Below are 12,996 nucleotides of genomic sequence, written 5' to 3'. Positions count from 1 at the left end.
GTCGTATCTGAGAGTCGGTCTCACAGGTTTATACGTTTGGTTTTAGGCTCGTCTCAGCCACCAGAGAGTCAGAATTGGACATGAGAAAAACTTGAAGCTTGTTCACTGTTGTGAAGCTTCTTGTCTGTCTCTGGAAGTATGGCATTAGAAAGCAAAATCTCCTTTTTGGTGGTTCATTTTCTGTCTTTGACGTGAGAGCTGTAGAAAGACCAGATCAGAAGGCTTAGTGAATTTTTTTTCCCATCCCTTCTGGCCCTGCTGCCCCCCATGTGGGACAATCCAGACTGGCAAAATTACACTTGTTTTCATATTTAGCTGTAGTTATCTGATATAAACAATTTGCTTAGTCAGTGGCCAAGAATAATCAATTATTAGGTTGGTGCAAAAGTAATTGCAGTTTTGGACCATGGATTTTAAGTCACTATAACTAGGCTCAAACACATCTTTATTAATCAAAATAGGAACCATTACAATCAGCACAGTTTTGCCAATGAGAAATAAGTTTGTTCCTGTAAAAATCCGTGCTTCGCGATTTGATGTACTCTTGGAAAGCATTTTCTGCATCCTGCTGCATATGGAAACATTTTCCCTGCAAAAAGTTGTTGAGATGCTTGAAGAAGTGGCAGTCGGTTGACGAGAGGTCAGGGGAATATGGCGAATGAGGCAAAACTTCGTAGCCCAATTCATGCAAATTTTGAAGCGACTTGTGGTCAGGTGTTGTCATGGAGAAGAATTGGGCCCTTTCTGTTGACCAATGCCGGCTGCAGGCATTGCACTTTTTGGTGCATCTCATCAGTTTGCTGAGCATCCTTCTCACATGTAATGGTTTAGCTGGGATTAGGAAAGCCGGAATGGATCAGAGCAGCAGCAGACTGCCAAACAGTGACCATGACTTTTTTTGGTGCAAGTTTGGCTTTGGGAAGTGCTTTGAAGGTTCTTTTTGGTCCAAGCACTGAGCTGGTCATAGCTGTTTGCTGTATACAATCCACTTTCCTTCGCACATCACAGTCCAATCAAAAATGGTTTGATGTTTTTGCATAGAATGAGAGAAGATAACACTTTAAACTTTTTTTTTTTTTTTTCAGTCAGCTCATGAGGCACCCACTTATCGAGCTTATTCACATGGCCAATTTGCTTCAAATGCCAAACAACCGTAGAATGGTAGACATCGAGTTCTTTGGCAGCTTTGATGATTGCTCTCAATTGGCCACTGTCAACTTCCCATGGCCAGCTGTTACACTCCTCATCTTCAAGGCTCTCGTCCCCTTTGTGAAACTTCTTGACCTACCACTGCACTGTACGTTCATCAGCAGTTCCTGGGCCAAATGTGGTGATGATGTTGCAAGTTATCTCCGCTGCCTTACGACCAATTTTGAACTCGAATAAGAAAATGGCTCGAATTAGCTTTTTGTCTAACATCATTTCCATAGTCTAAAATAAGTATAAAATAAACAGCAAGTAATAAGGCAGTAGCAAAAAACCCCCATAACATAAAGTGAGAAAAGCACTTTAAAGTGGTATGTAACATAACCAATATCAATCAACAAATTTCAACAATGCAAAAACTGCCATTCCTTTTGCACCAACCTAATATTCTCTCAGAAATGTCTCTGAAACACTGAGAGTGGGACTCAGGTGCCTACACATAAACACTTGATGACCTTTTCTTATGGCCTTGTGTATGTGAGGCATCTGCAGAGGGCTGATGTACAAAACAGACTTACAGAAGGTCTGGCAGGGCATAGTGGGTTTTTAAAAATGGCAATAGACACCCTTATTTCAGCACCTGAATCAGGCTTCTGTTTTTGCTCTGTCAGGTCCACATTCTGCTTTCAGACACTTTAAAATGTTGACCCACAAATCTTTGCAAACATTTGCAGAGCTGCCCACAAAACCCCTCTTAGCCCAGGGCACGCTTGAGTTCCCTGAATGAGTAACAGCCCAAACCAGACACACAGTCTAACATAGACCCCGTGTAAGTTTGGTAGCCAGACGTCCAGGTCAAGCCTTCAGCACAGTTGCTATCCCTTTTTACTTAACGTTGTTATTGTGGTCACAGAGAACAGCAAGTGACTTTTTTTTTGGTATAAAATGGATGGCAACCGTAGTGGAACCCGGAGCCGGGTCAATGCTCCCAGCCTTCTCCACTGATCCAGCAGTTCTGATGGATGGAGTAATGCAGCTGGCACAGGGCAGATGGGCATCGGTGTCCCAGGCTTGGCCCACAGGCCAGCCCTCTCCCCTGTGGCTGTACCAGGCTGCCAGCGGAGCAGCGAGGCCTTCATCGTTCCCCTGGAGCAGCACCGAGGGACTGGCCGCCATTTTCCTTGGAGGAAACATAGGGGAAAACCTCTTGTCAGCCAGGGCTTTGAAGCATATCTTCCTGCATCTTTCTTTTAAAATGCGCTCATAGAGAAGTCAGAGCAGCTTACAAATTGTATAGTGAGTCCGGTGTTATTTGGAGACTAACTGGAACAGGAAAAATGCAAAACCACTGAGGTCTCCTGGTTGAGATTGGATTAAAAATAAATGGTTTGGAAACAAATCTCCGCTTTGTTCAGTGTGTCACTAAAGGGCAAATCACTTGTTCTTCATCCAGCAACTTTCAATGGCTTTTTGGGTTGCAATGATTTTTGACACTGACTGTGCTGGTTCCTCAGAGAAAAGTCAGACTTTCTTATCCGAGCCCTGGATATCTTCCTGTTTCTCTTTATGCTGCAGGCTACGTGCACGCTATGTTTCTCATATTCCCTTCTATTTCACCTGCATGCTGCTGCCTTTCAGCAGTTGAACAGTGTGTGGAACTCTCAGAAAAGGAGATGTTCCTGCAGCTTCCACCTTTCCCCAGAGGTATCCACCTAGCCCAAATTGCAGTACCTGGCACAAAGCAAGCAGGCATTTTTATCTCTGCCAGCTGCACCCCAGCAAAATGTAATAGTCAGTACCAAACAATATATTGTGAACAAATGAAGCAGATACCTCTACCATTGTCCGTTGATTTGAGGCACTCAGGTGGGGTTTTTTTTTAGTTTATAGTAAGTAGGTAACTGCTGTCATCAAATGCAGTGCACTTAAATTCCTGCCAGAAGTCAAAAGCTTACTGAGTGTAAGACTTCTTTCCTGTTCTCAAAAATCTGTGAGGAAAAATATTTTACTCCATACACCACTACTAAAAAACAATATTTCAAGGCCTCTGTGGTCATTTCATGTCTGCCCGAGACTCTTCAGAAAGGTTCTATGTCTTGGCCCATCTTGAAATAAGTTTAGGTGGTTACACACCAAAACTTAATGACAGAAAAGCAAATGCAGGAGAAAGTTCTCCAGCTCTTAACAGTCAAAAAACGTTCCCATCCCTTTCCCTGCACTGTAGGGGCTGTGGTAGAAGTGTTTCACTGGAATATATTGTTAACAAGGCTGGACACTGAGAGCCCGGCCACTACTCTCCTGCTTTAAACAGTGCATTCAGGCTGATTTCTGGAGATTCTGGGGGAGGGAGAAGTGCTGTATGACAGACATACATGGCCTTTTCAGTACTAGGGAAGATATGGGGAGTTGGAAAAATGGTTTAACATCAAACTTTGCGGTTATTATGTCTGCTGCACAATTTGTGATGTTGTAAATCATGAAACAGAAAGAAAAAAGATGACAACTCTATGAGATTGCATAGTCTGGCCCTTGTTTTATTCTTTAGAGATGATGCTCTGCCACAATCTGGTTGCTACTATTAAAGATAATGTTTTAAGTTTGTGGTTTTGTTTTGGTTTGTTTTTTTGACATTTTCAGTACCATCAGTTCAAAAGCTACCAGTAAATCGAGCTGCTCTATATATGAGCGCTCTGCTTTCTTAAAGAAAGCCAGGAAGACTTCTGTCTGTTCATAATGTAACTTGATCCTATGAAGAACATCACTGGTATTACTGGCGTGGCTCCAGTAAAAGGGAGCAGCATCATCTTTATACAGACTGACTTTGGCCAGGACTGTTGCCTGTTCATAAAATAGAGGTGCCCACCATGCTGAGCTCTGTTGATTTGTAGGTGATGGGAGGAGGAACATGCCACGCAGATAACTAGCACAGCTGGATATTTTTACTTCCAGGAAACAAAATATGGTCAGAGAAATGCATGTAAAGCGGCCTTATACAGCACATGAGGCTGTTTTTTTCTTGTTCTGAGCTCAAGGGTAGGTGATAGACAAACATTTATGTTGTGTGACTGTACTGGATTCTGTGTTCAGCCAGCAGTTTTGAGGCAAGAAGGGCAATGTAGTTGTTTCCCTGAGAAAGAGGAGGTCGTGTGTATGTGTGTACATGTACACATGTGAGAGAGCACAAGTGCAGCAACTACACACTTTGTTAACCCCTCTTCTAATAGGAAGAATGAGGCATGCTCTAGTGCCGCTTGTCGCATTTGCCATATTTCTTTCCCTAGTATCTTATGGGATTTCTCTCTTGTATGTGGTATTTTCCTCTGGTAGTGTTAAGTGGTCCAGTAAATAAGAGGACTGGATGTCTTGCCTGTACGGTGGTGTTCTTGAAGAGACGCAGAGGTTATGGGTTGCTGAGATGAGGCTTGAAGGACGTGATTATACGGGTTGTGTCTGATGAGAACTGTAGGAGTGGGCATAGGTAGCTCTTGGGAAAGGTGTTTCTGGCTTTGAGGTCATCTGAAAGGTCTTGGCAATTAAGCTAATCCTCTGACATCCTCCTAAAGCCCAGTCCAACAATTGGCACTGACAGCCCTGCAGGGGGTAGCTAGTAATCTATTTGTAAGGCTGAACTAGTATCTAAGTTGTAGGGGGAAGAGCTGGGTAAATTAAGGGCAGTTGGTTGAGTGTCCGCAGGCTGCAAAGCTCAAAAAAAAGATAGGAGACAATGGGTCATACAGTGAGAAGTAATGAAAGTACCCCCAGGACAATAGTAGATTTGCGTCTTGTCTTAGAGGAGAATCCGTTTTACTAGGTCTTATGTACAACAGCCATTGAGCTTAACTTTTGGATAATATATTTGTTTTGAAAAGCTGCCATACACATCCATAAGACTTAAAAGATGCAAGAAATAAAAATGAAGTCTTAATATATCATGATAATATGGGCTTGCTTATCCAAAGGTGCACATTAAAAAGTGTTATAGTATGACAATAGAAACTTGTAATGGCTTTTCTCTATGATAGTATTGTTTTCTTTTTCTTACCAGTGTTATTTTAATTGATTAGACTGTGATTGTGAATTTCAAAGGTATGATACCTGCCTGTTTTTAAATGGCTGTTGAGATTGACCAGCAGCTGGCCTACCTAAATTTAAACTAAATTTAGAAATCCTTTTTCATTATTAGTAGGTACTGTTAAATACTTACCTTCAGTAAAACCAGCATTGCATTTTCTGGTGTATTTCAATGACTGATCTATCATCAATGAAATTGCAGTGTGGTTCTGCATATATGCCTCCACAAAAATAAGATTTTGAAGTATAGTGGCAGTAGCTAGAGATCTTCTGAACTGTGAGGTTATCTTGCAGAAGAGAAAATGGTGACAGGTCTGGCAGGTATGTGGCACCAAGGAGAACTGCAAACTGATGCCAGTTTATTTCCTGTCACGTCACCTGATATAGCAGAATTATAGTTAATAGTTCAGTCCCAAAAAAGGCACAATGGTCATTTAGTTCAAGGGATACTAGTTTGGTTGCATTGAACAATTAAATTTTATAGAAACTATGAAGCAAACCAAGGTGGAAAACATTTGCTGTGCATTTTTTATTTTTGAAGTGACATAAATATAGATCTGATACAATTTGTGAACTGTGCTATAAAAATAGAAGGATAAATGTTGGCCTTCCAATATTTCATTTTGATTTGAGAAGTTTGAATTATTAGTGTTTCTAGGTTCGTTTAAGGTACCTATTTGTGAATTCCAACCCATGTTGCCAACCCCTCCATGCAGTATTTGGACTGGGAGTTGTTTTGCAGATATTTTTAACCCATGTAATGCTAAATAGTAGCCAAGTTAACAGAGAAGTTCTTAGCTGTATAAACATACTATTTGTTGTGTGTAACCTGATACACTTAAGATTTTTTTTTTTTTCTACTTCAGGTGAAGACACAGTATACAAAGATTAAATATCTAAGCATTAAAGCTGAGAGCAAAATAAATGTAGAGATTTACTTGGCCTAGAATGGAGCATTATGAACTAGAATTTCAGAACAAAAGGAGAAACTGTAATGTGACAGAAGTAGTATGTGGTTAATACATCTAAGGAGGTCATGCAACTAAACTCACTAAATTAGGGTATTTAATATCCTGTCTTGGCATGATTCCAATGCCTGTTATGTATTTTGGTGCAAATTTTTCATGTATATTCACTTTCAGTCTATTCCCCTCTGTTTTGGAATATTCTCCTTTTCCCATTTAACTGAAGTTACATGTAAACACTAAACATGAAACTCAGAAAGACAGCTGTAATGATGTTCCCAGTGATTTAATAGACAGCACAGCTATCAAACACGGATGCCCAAGGCTAGAATTTGCAACTAAATCTGCTAATTAGGTTAAGAGCTGAAATACCAGTAGGTGCCTATCTGCATCTTTAGGCACCTAAGTACCTTTAAAATATAGCCCCTTAGTCTCCCTTTCATTTGTAGAACGGCAATTATAATTCCTCACTTTGCAATTATACTTTAAAGACAAAGATTGTGAGGTACCTAAATGCCACTATAAAAAGGGGCCAGCAAACACAAGGATCCTTCCTAAGTCTCAATCTCTTTTATTCTCAGTTAAGCCAGCCTATCTTGCTAACGTGATGTATTCGTACTAACATCTGCATTACTGGTAAAGGACCACTTTATGTTTTTCAAAGCATAATCCATATAGCAAGAAAAAGTGTCGAGATTCAGAGAAGGCTTATGGAAGGAGCACGCTGTATTTTGCATTGCATGTTCTTACATGGTCAGTGTTTCTTAATGTCTTGTAAGCCACCATTTTTGCATGAAAAAGTGTGAATCTAATAATTGCTCTTAAACTGCTGTCGATAGAAGTGGTTTTGTCCTGTGCTGGTTGTCTAAGCGTGATTTTGTAGGGACAGTCACGATGCTATTACTAATTCCATGATACCAACTGTTGCTAGCATTGTGGTTTTCCTGTCTGTCACATTACTTTTTCACTGTCAAGAGATATAGGTTAAATATATTTAATAACTGTTTGCATGGAGGAAGCTGTAAGGAATATCTGCTTTACATTTGACTCTCCTTCTGCAATGGCGGGATCTTTTCCACAGCAGCTCACAAGCCTGTATGAAAAAAGTATGGTTTAAAACTAAAATAAATGAATAACTTCACATAAGTGCAGTAACAAGCAAAAAATGAGAGTAATCTGAAAAGATGTCCTGAAGGATTTATAAATGTTTACCTGTCTGTGGCTCATATGGGAGGATTGTCTTAATAAAAGAAATACACTTAGACTGCAGATTTTTATAATGACTGTATGAAATTAATGGTTTATTTTAAGGAGAAATTAAAGCAGATTCTCCTTGTTACACTGTTACAGATCTAGAATGATAAACCTAGAGGTAATGTTTTTAAAACGGTATTTACCCCAGATTAAATCTAGCATAATTAATCCGTATCTGGAAGCAGAAAATGGACAGTTGTTTTCGCTAGGAAGTAATCTTTTTCCTCTCCAGTCGTGGGACCTTTTCTCAAAGAAATAAGTTATTTTGGTGATGCTACATTGCTTTCTACATTTAATCAAACCATTTGAAGGTGGTCATTAGGTCACTGGCCATTTTATATACAGAAGGAGCCAGCACAGATTCAGATAACTCCATGGAAGAACTAGTAATTACTTTAATTACAGCAGCTACATTATAAGTTACAATAAAGAGTTAGTGCGTATTCCCTTACAGATTTCATGCCCACATCTGCATTTATAACATACTTCTGCACATGAATAATTTGGTTATTAATGGGAATAAAAAAATATATTCAAGATTTTTAAAAGCTGATTTTAAACTTCAAAGTAGGCATTATTTTTTTTAAAAGTTTGCCAGCAGCAGCTCTATCATTGAAAGAAATACGAAGTCTTTTAGTTTTGCAAAGTCCAGATGAAACTCTTAGGTAGAAAAAGAATACTATGTGAAAAAAAGTCGCTGACTATTGCCTCCTAATGTGCCCAGATAGAAAACTGTTTCTCAGAGGTTTGCAGATTTGAAAACTATTCGCATTTGATGTGTTCAGCGTACATGGTGAACATAAAAGTAGGATGGATTCCTGCATGACAGGCTCTACCTTTGAAATATGAGACGACAAATCATTTAATTAAACCAATTAGTTGATACAGCCTGGGAAATAAATAAAAAAGTGCATGTGAAGAAAATGCAATCTCGAAGTTATCCAAGTAGGTTAATGGGGAGCTTTGGTAGAGAGGGAGGTTGGCTAAGTAGAACTTGAAGGGAAATGATGAGATTATTCCCAAAAACTGAAACAGGAGGCAGCAATAGAGAGTTGGGGCTGAGGTTTTTTTTCATAGGGATTTTGACGAAATATTCTAAGGTTCTGTATATCATTTAATTCCTCTAATTCATGATACTCTGTTATAATAGGTACTTTTTCAGAAAAGTTACCTATAAACAAAATAAACGTTCATTTTCCAAACATAAAAACTTAAAACACAAAACTTATATGAGAGAGGACATAAATAATGTTAGGGGATAGAGAATTCTCAAACAATTAGGACAGAAATAAATCAGTGGCGAACAAAAGGTGGACGGGGAGGTTTTTTCCTCTATCTTCAGTCTAAGAGTTTAGCAATATTCCTAACACAATAAAATGTTTCAAAGAAAATATTGTTTTCCTTTGAATTTGAGTGTGCAGAGAACATTGTTGAAACACAGAATGAAGTTATGATAATGTCAATGGCCAGTAGTTCACTGGTGTGCAATGCCGTACCTCCGCTTTCTTCAGCTGAGGATATTCAGGGTGCTTAAACATGTAGTTACTTAAGAAAACAAAGGAAACTATATGGGATGCGTGCAGTATAAAAGCTCTCCACTGCAGGTCTAAATCAGATTTAAAATCTCAAAAAGTCTACTAATGGTAATAGATTGTACCCTGGTAAGGCCGCTTCTGGAGTACTGTGTCCAGTTCTGGGCTTCTCAGTTTAAGAAGGACGAGGAGTTACTGGAGAGAGTCCAGCAGTGGGCTACGAAGATGGTCAGGGGTCTGGAACATCTTTCTTATGAGGAAGGACTGAGAGATCTGGGTCTGTTCAGCCTGGAAAAGACTGAGAGGGAATCTCATCAGTGTTTAAAAACATCTCAAGGGTGGGCGTCAAGAGGATGGACCAGACTTCTTTCAGTGGTGCCCAACGATGCAATGAGGGGCAACAGGTACAGACTGAACCACAGGAGGTTCCATCTGAGTATGAGGAGAAACTTCTTTACTCTGAGGGTGCCAGAGCACTGGGACAGGCTGCCCAGAGAGGTTGTGGAGTCTCCTTCCCTGGAGACATTCAAAACCCGCCTGGACACGTTCCTGTGTGATCTGCTCTGGGTGAACCTGCTTTAGCAGGTGGGTTGGACTAGGTGATCCCCAGAGGTCCCTTCCAACCCCAGCCACTCTGTGATTCTGTAATACTTTTTGCTGCACAACCAGGCGTGAGGAGCGTGGGAGATGGCGCGGGCAGCGTGAGGCAGCCGTACCCTGCTGTGCCCTGTGTGCTGCGGCCTGTGACAGGTCCCTGCTTCAGGCTGCCAAGTGCCAGGTCCTGGCCAGGTCCCAGGGCTGGTCTGGCCGGGGCACAGGCCTGCACCAGCCCCAGGGGGTGACACGGAGCCCTGGGGGTGATTGGGGAGATGGGGGGCAGCGGCTCACGTCTGTTGCTCTGCCTGCAGCCCCGAAACAGCAGCTGCCGCTGAACCCGAGCCAGTTCCTACGGGCCGGGGGGAGCTGGTGAATGCGTTTGTCTCATCGCGCAGGCCATTTACTTGGGCTGTGAGCTTCTTCCCAGCTTGGGATTCTGAGAGAAGTTTTGCCCTTTTGTTTTCACGTTTGCAGCCAATTCAGCTTTGGCTACTTCAAGGCCTCTTAAAAAAAAATCACTTGAGTCTAACAATGGCCCTGGCAGGAACCTCTCACAGTCCGCTTTTTCCCTTCTGGTTTATGCAGTGTGAAGCTGACCTATTACACCCACCTCTAAGTCTGTATTTGAGTTGGTTTTTTGTGCTCACCGAACAGAGGGAAATGGGGCTTAAAATAAAAATTTCAAGCAAGATATGTCAAAATCAAGATCAGAGTCAGCCCTCATCTAAATGATTACAACTCTATTCATTTCAGTAAGGGCCTCTGCTTGGTTGATCCCCTCTCTTCTTTGCTATGATGTTAGGCATATTTGCTATAATCTCTTTCTCCCCAGAGAGGATTTTCCCATACATATACACGTGTGTATGTACATAAATAAAATTAGGATTGATATCTTAAATATCAAGTGACAGTGTATATCCACCCAGGTCAGGATGTAACTACTTACAGCAGTGATTAAAGATCAGTGTTTATAGAGAGTATTACCTGACTGTAACAAAATTGTTCTGGGAGATTTACAAGGTGATGTCTGATGGGTGACAGGTCAGTGCAGGCTTGATACAGTATTTTGAAATATGTGTTTGTCTCCGTGTATGTGTCCTTAAAGAGAATAAAGGAGTTTCTTTTGCAGGAAAAAATAAAAATAAAAGAAACAAAAGAAAAATATTGTAGCTTCCAGATAATTCAAAATAGGACGAATTTTAAATCTGTCAGCAGTGGTCATGTTTGGAAATTTAACAAGCAATCCATGAAATAATGTCCATTAAGCTAGAGAGCAGCAGTATCTGGTAAAGAATGTCCAGCTTGAGCCTTTAGAGCTTTCACTGCCCTGCTTTTCTTTTCAAAGCATGCTTCTTAACACTATGGCAAAACTTGAATATTGTTTAAAAAATATTTTTCTTTTCTCCGTTTGCAGAGTGTAGCACCATAGAAAGCAGGATTGAAAGAGACCCCCAGATGTTATGTTGGCCACTCGTTTGCCTGGAGAGAGGATAAACTGTACTTGCTTCATTCCCAACAGATGTCTGTCTAACCTGTTTGTAAAAACTTCTAATAGTGATATCCCACAATCTCCCTGGAAAATCCATGGCAATGCTTCACTCTATTCATCTTCCCCCCCTCCTCCTCCCTAGAGTAGCCCGAATCTCCCTACATCATTCATTTTATGCGATGATCTGGAATGCGGTGCTATTTGCTTTCAGAAAACTGTATGAGCAACTTGGCTGCTAGATAATTGTTCAGTTACTTTGGCAGGCTCATACTTCTATCCTGCAATAGGAAATTCTTGCCAGTTCTTTGTGATTTTCATGTCTGTCTCATGATACTTGGTGTTTTTCCTGAAGCTACAGTTACTGAGTCACAGATCTTCACTTTTATTTCAGAAGGAAAAAAAAAGTCAAGTGCCCTGTTGGCCCCCTAAGGAAAATGCTTGCAAAGGCTTTAAAAAATTATACAAACTAAGGAATTTGAGCCAATTTTTTCAAGTTTTATAAATTTTTAGGCTTTTAAAAATGCTTGAGCTGCTCTATATTAGAGGTCTTGATCCCACGCTTATGTGAAGGTCTGCTAACTTGCCTGGCTTCCGTGCAAGGACAGAAATCAGCCCAGAGAAATGAATCCTAAACTCTTGTAATTTATAACTGCAAAAATATCTTTCTGCTGCTTGCAGAATCAGCATTGAGTTGAACAGTATGCTGTCCTGTAGAGCCTAAGATTAGCAGTTAATAAACTGTATTTTATGAAACCATGGGAAATGCTGCTCGTAATCATGGCATCATGACAATATCAAATCGTGATAAGGAGTGTGATGTTTACTTTAAAAGAATTGAAGGTTGAAGTGGTTCAGAAAGTTTGGTAAACTGGGAACTGTACTACAAAAAGGAAAATACTGAGACAGTGTTCAGATGTGGCAGATCATTTAAATATTTCAAGCTTATTTTCAGGAGGAATATGGAAGGCGTTTTCATGTTTTGTCACATTTGCACACTTATTTTTAAATATGAGTGTTATTTCATTTTCAGACATTTTTCATGTAAATGTTGCTTTTTATGACAAATAAAATAATCACATATACATGTAATAAATACTAAGTTATAAGGATCTGTGACTTAAAAATATTTAGGACTTTGTAGTTCTGTGTTAAACTGAAGTTGCTTGTTTCAGAAGAGTTTTGCAAAGTTCTTCAGAAAATAATATTAAAGAAGGGGTTGAGGGGAGAGAAATTCCAACTGTCCCTCAGTTTGCGTATTATTAACACGTACCAGATGTGTCTTTTATAGGATAGATTATGAGTTGTGACTGAATGAATTTTAGTACAAAACTGGAACTTTTCAAGTTAGTGAAATATTAAATGCTTTATGCATTTTGTCTGTGTATCACTTGTAAATTATGATACTCAAAATAGTTGCATTTTTTTGTGTGGTGGTTTTTTTTGTTTTGTTTTTTCCCACCTCCTGCCCCAAACCAAAATACATCTGGTGTTTGTTGGCTTTCAGCAAATGATGACTGGCTTTGACCCTGTTTCATTGTGATTAAGGTTGTTAAGATTTTATGTTTTTAGTATCTGTTTTACAACATTTTCATTACTGTGTATTTTATTAAGGTTCAAGTGGTTTGTATTTTTATGGTTGCATCTGGTCTGTATAAACCCTGTTCCAGTTTAAAAAGCTACTTGTCTTGGTACTGGACATGAGGGAATTTTGAAGTGTAGTGGAATGTATATGTGTCAATCGTATGTTCATACCTAGAAAACTTGCTCCTGGACTAGCTGATAATAATCTTACTACTAAAGTATGGAAAAGGGTGTGTGTCCACGTTCATGTCTTTGTGTTTGTTCATGCTTGCATGTATGTGCTTCGTATTTCCACATTTAACTATTTAACGATGTTTGTCTTGAAAGGTGGTTCAGAATACCATCGGGGTAAGCTATATAA

At 39.9% G+C, this 12,996-nt stretch overlaps 1 long non-coding RNA gene across 1 annotated transcript in view; it reads left to right on the top strand.

Moving 5' to 3' along the window:
- The window catches only part of LOC135995455 (uncharacterized), a 59,375-nt gene extending 47,770 nt beyond the window's left edge, over positions 1–11,605 (top strand). Inside the window, exon 3 of the long non-coding RNA XR_010607118.1 lies at positions 10,980–11,605. This is a non-coding gene — a long non-coding RNA (uncharacterized LOC135995455). The remainder of the gene's footprint in view (positions 1–10,979) is intronic.
- The last annotated feature ends 1,391 nt before the right edge of the window (positions 11,606–12,996 follow it).

The sequence above is a fragment of the Caloenas nicobarica genome, chromosome 1 (genome assembly GCF_036013445.1).
Source record: "Caloenas nicobarica isolate bCalNic1 chromosome 1, bCalNic1.hap1, whole genome shotgun sequence".
Taxonomy (NCBI): Eukaryota; Metazoa; Chordata; class Aves; order Columbiformes; family Columbidae; genus Caloenas; species Caloenas nicobarica.
This window is presented reverse-complemented; position numbering and strand designations above follow the sequence as displayed.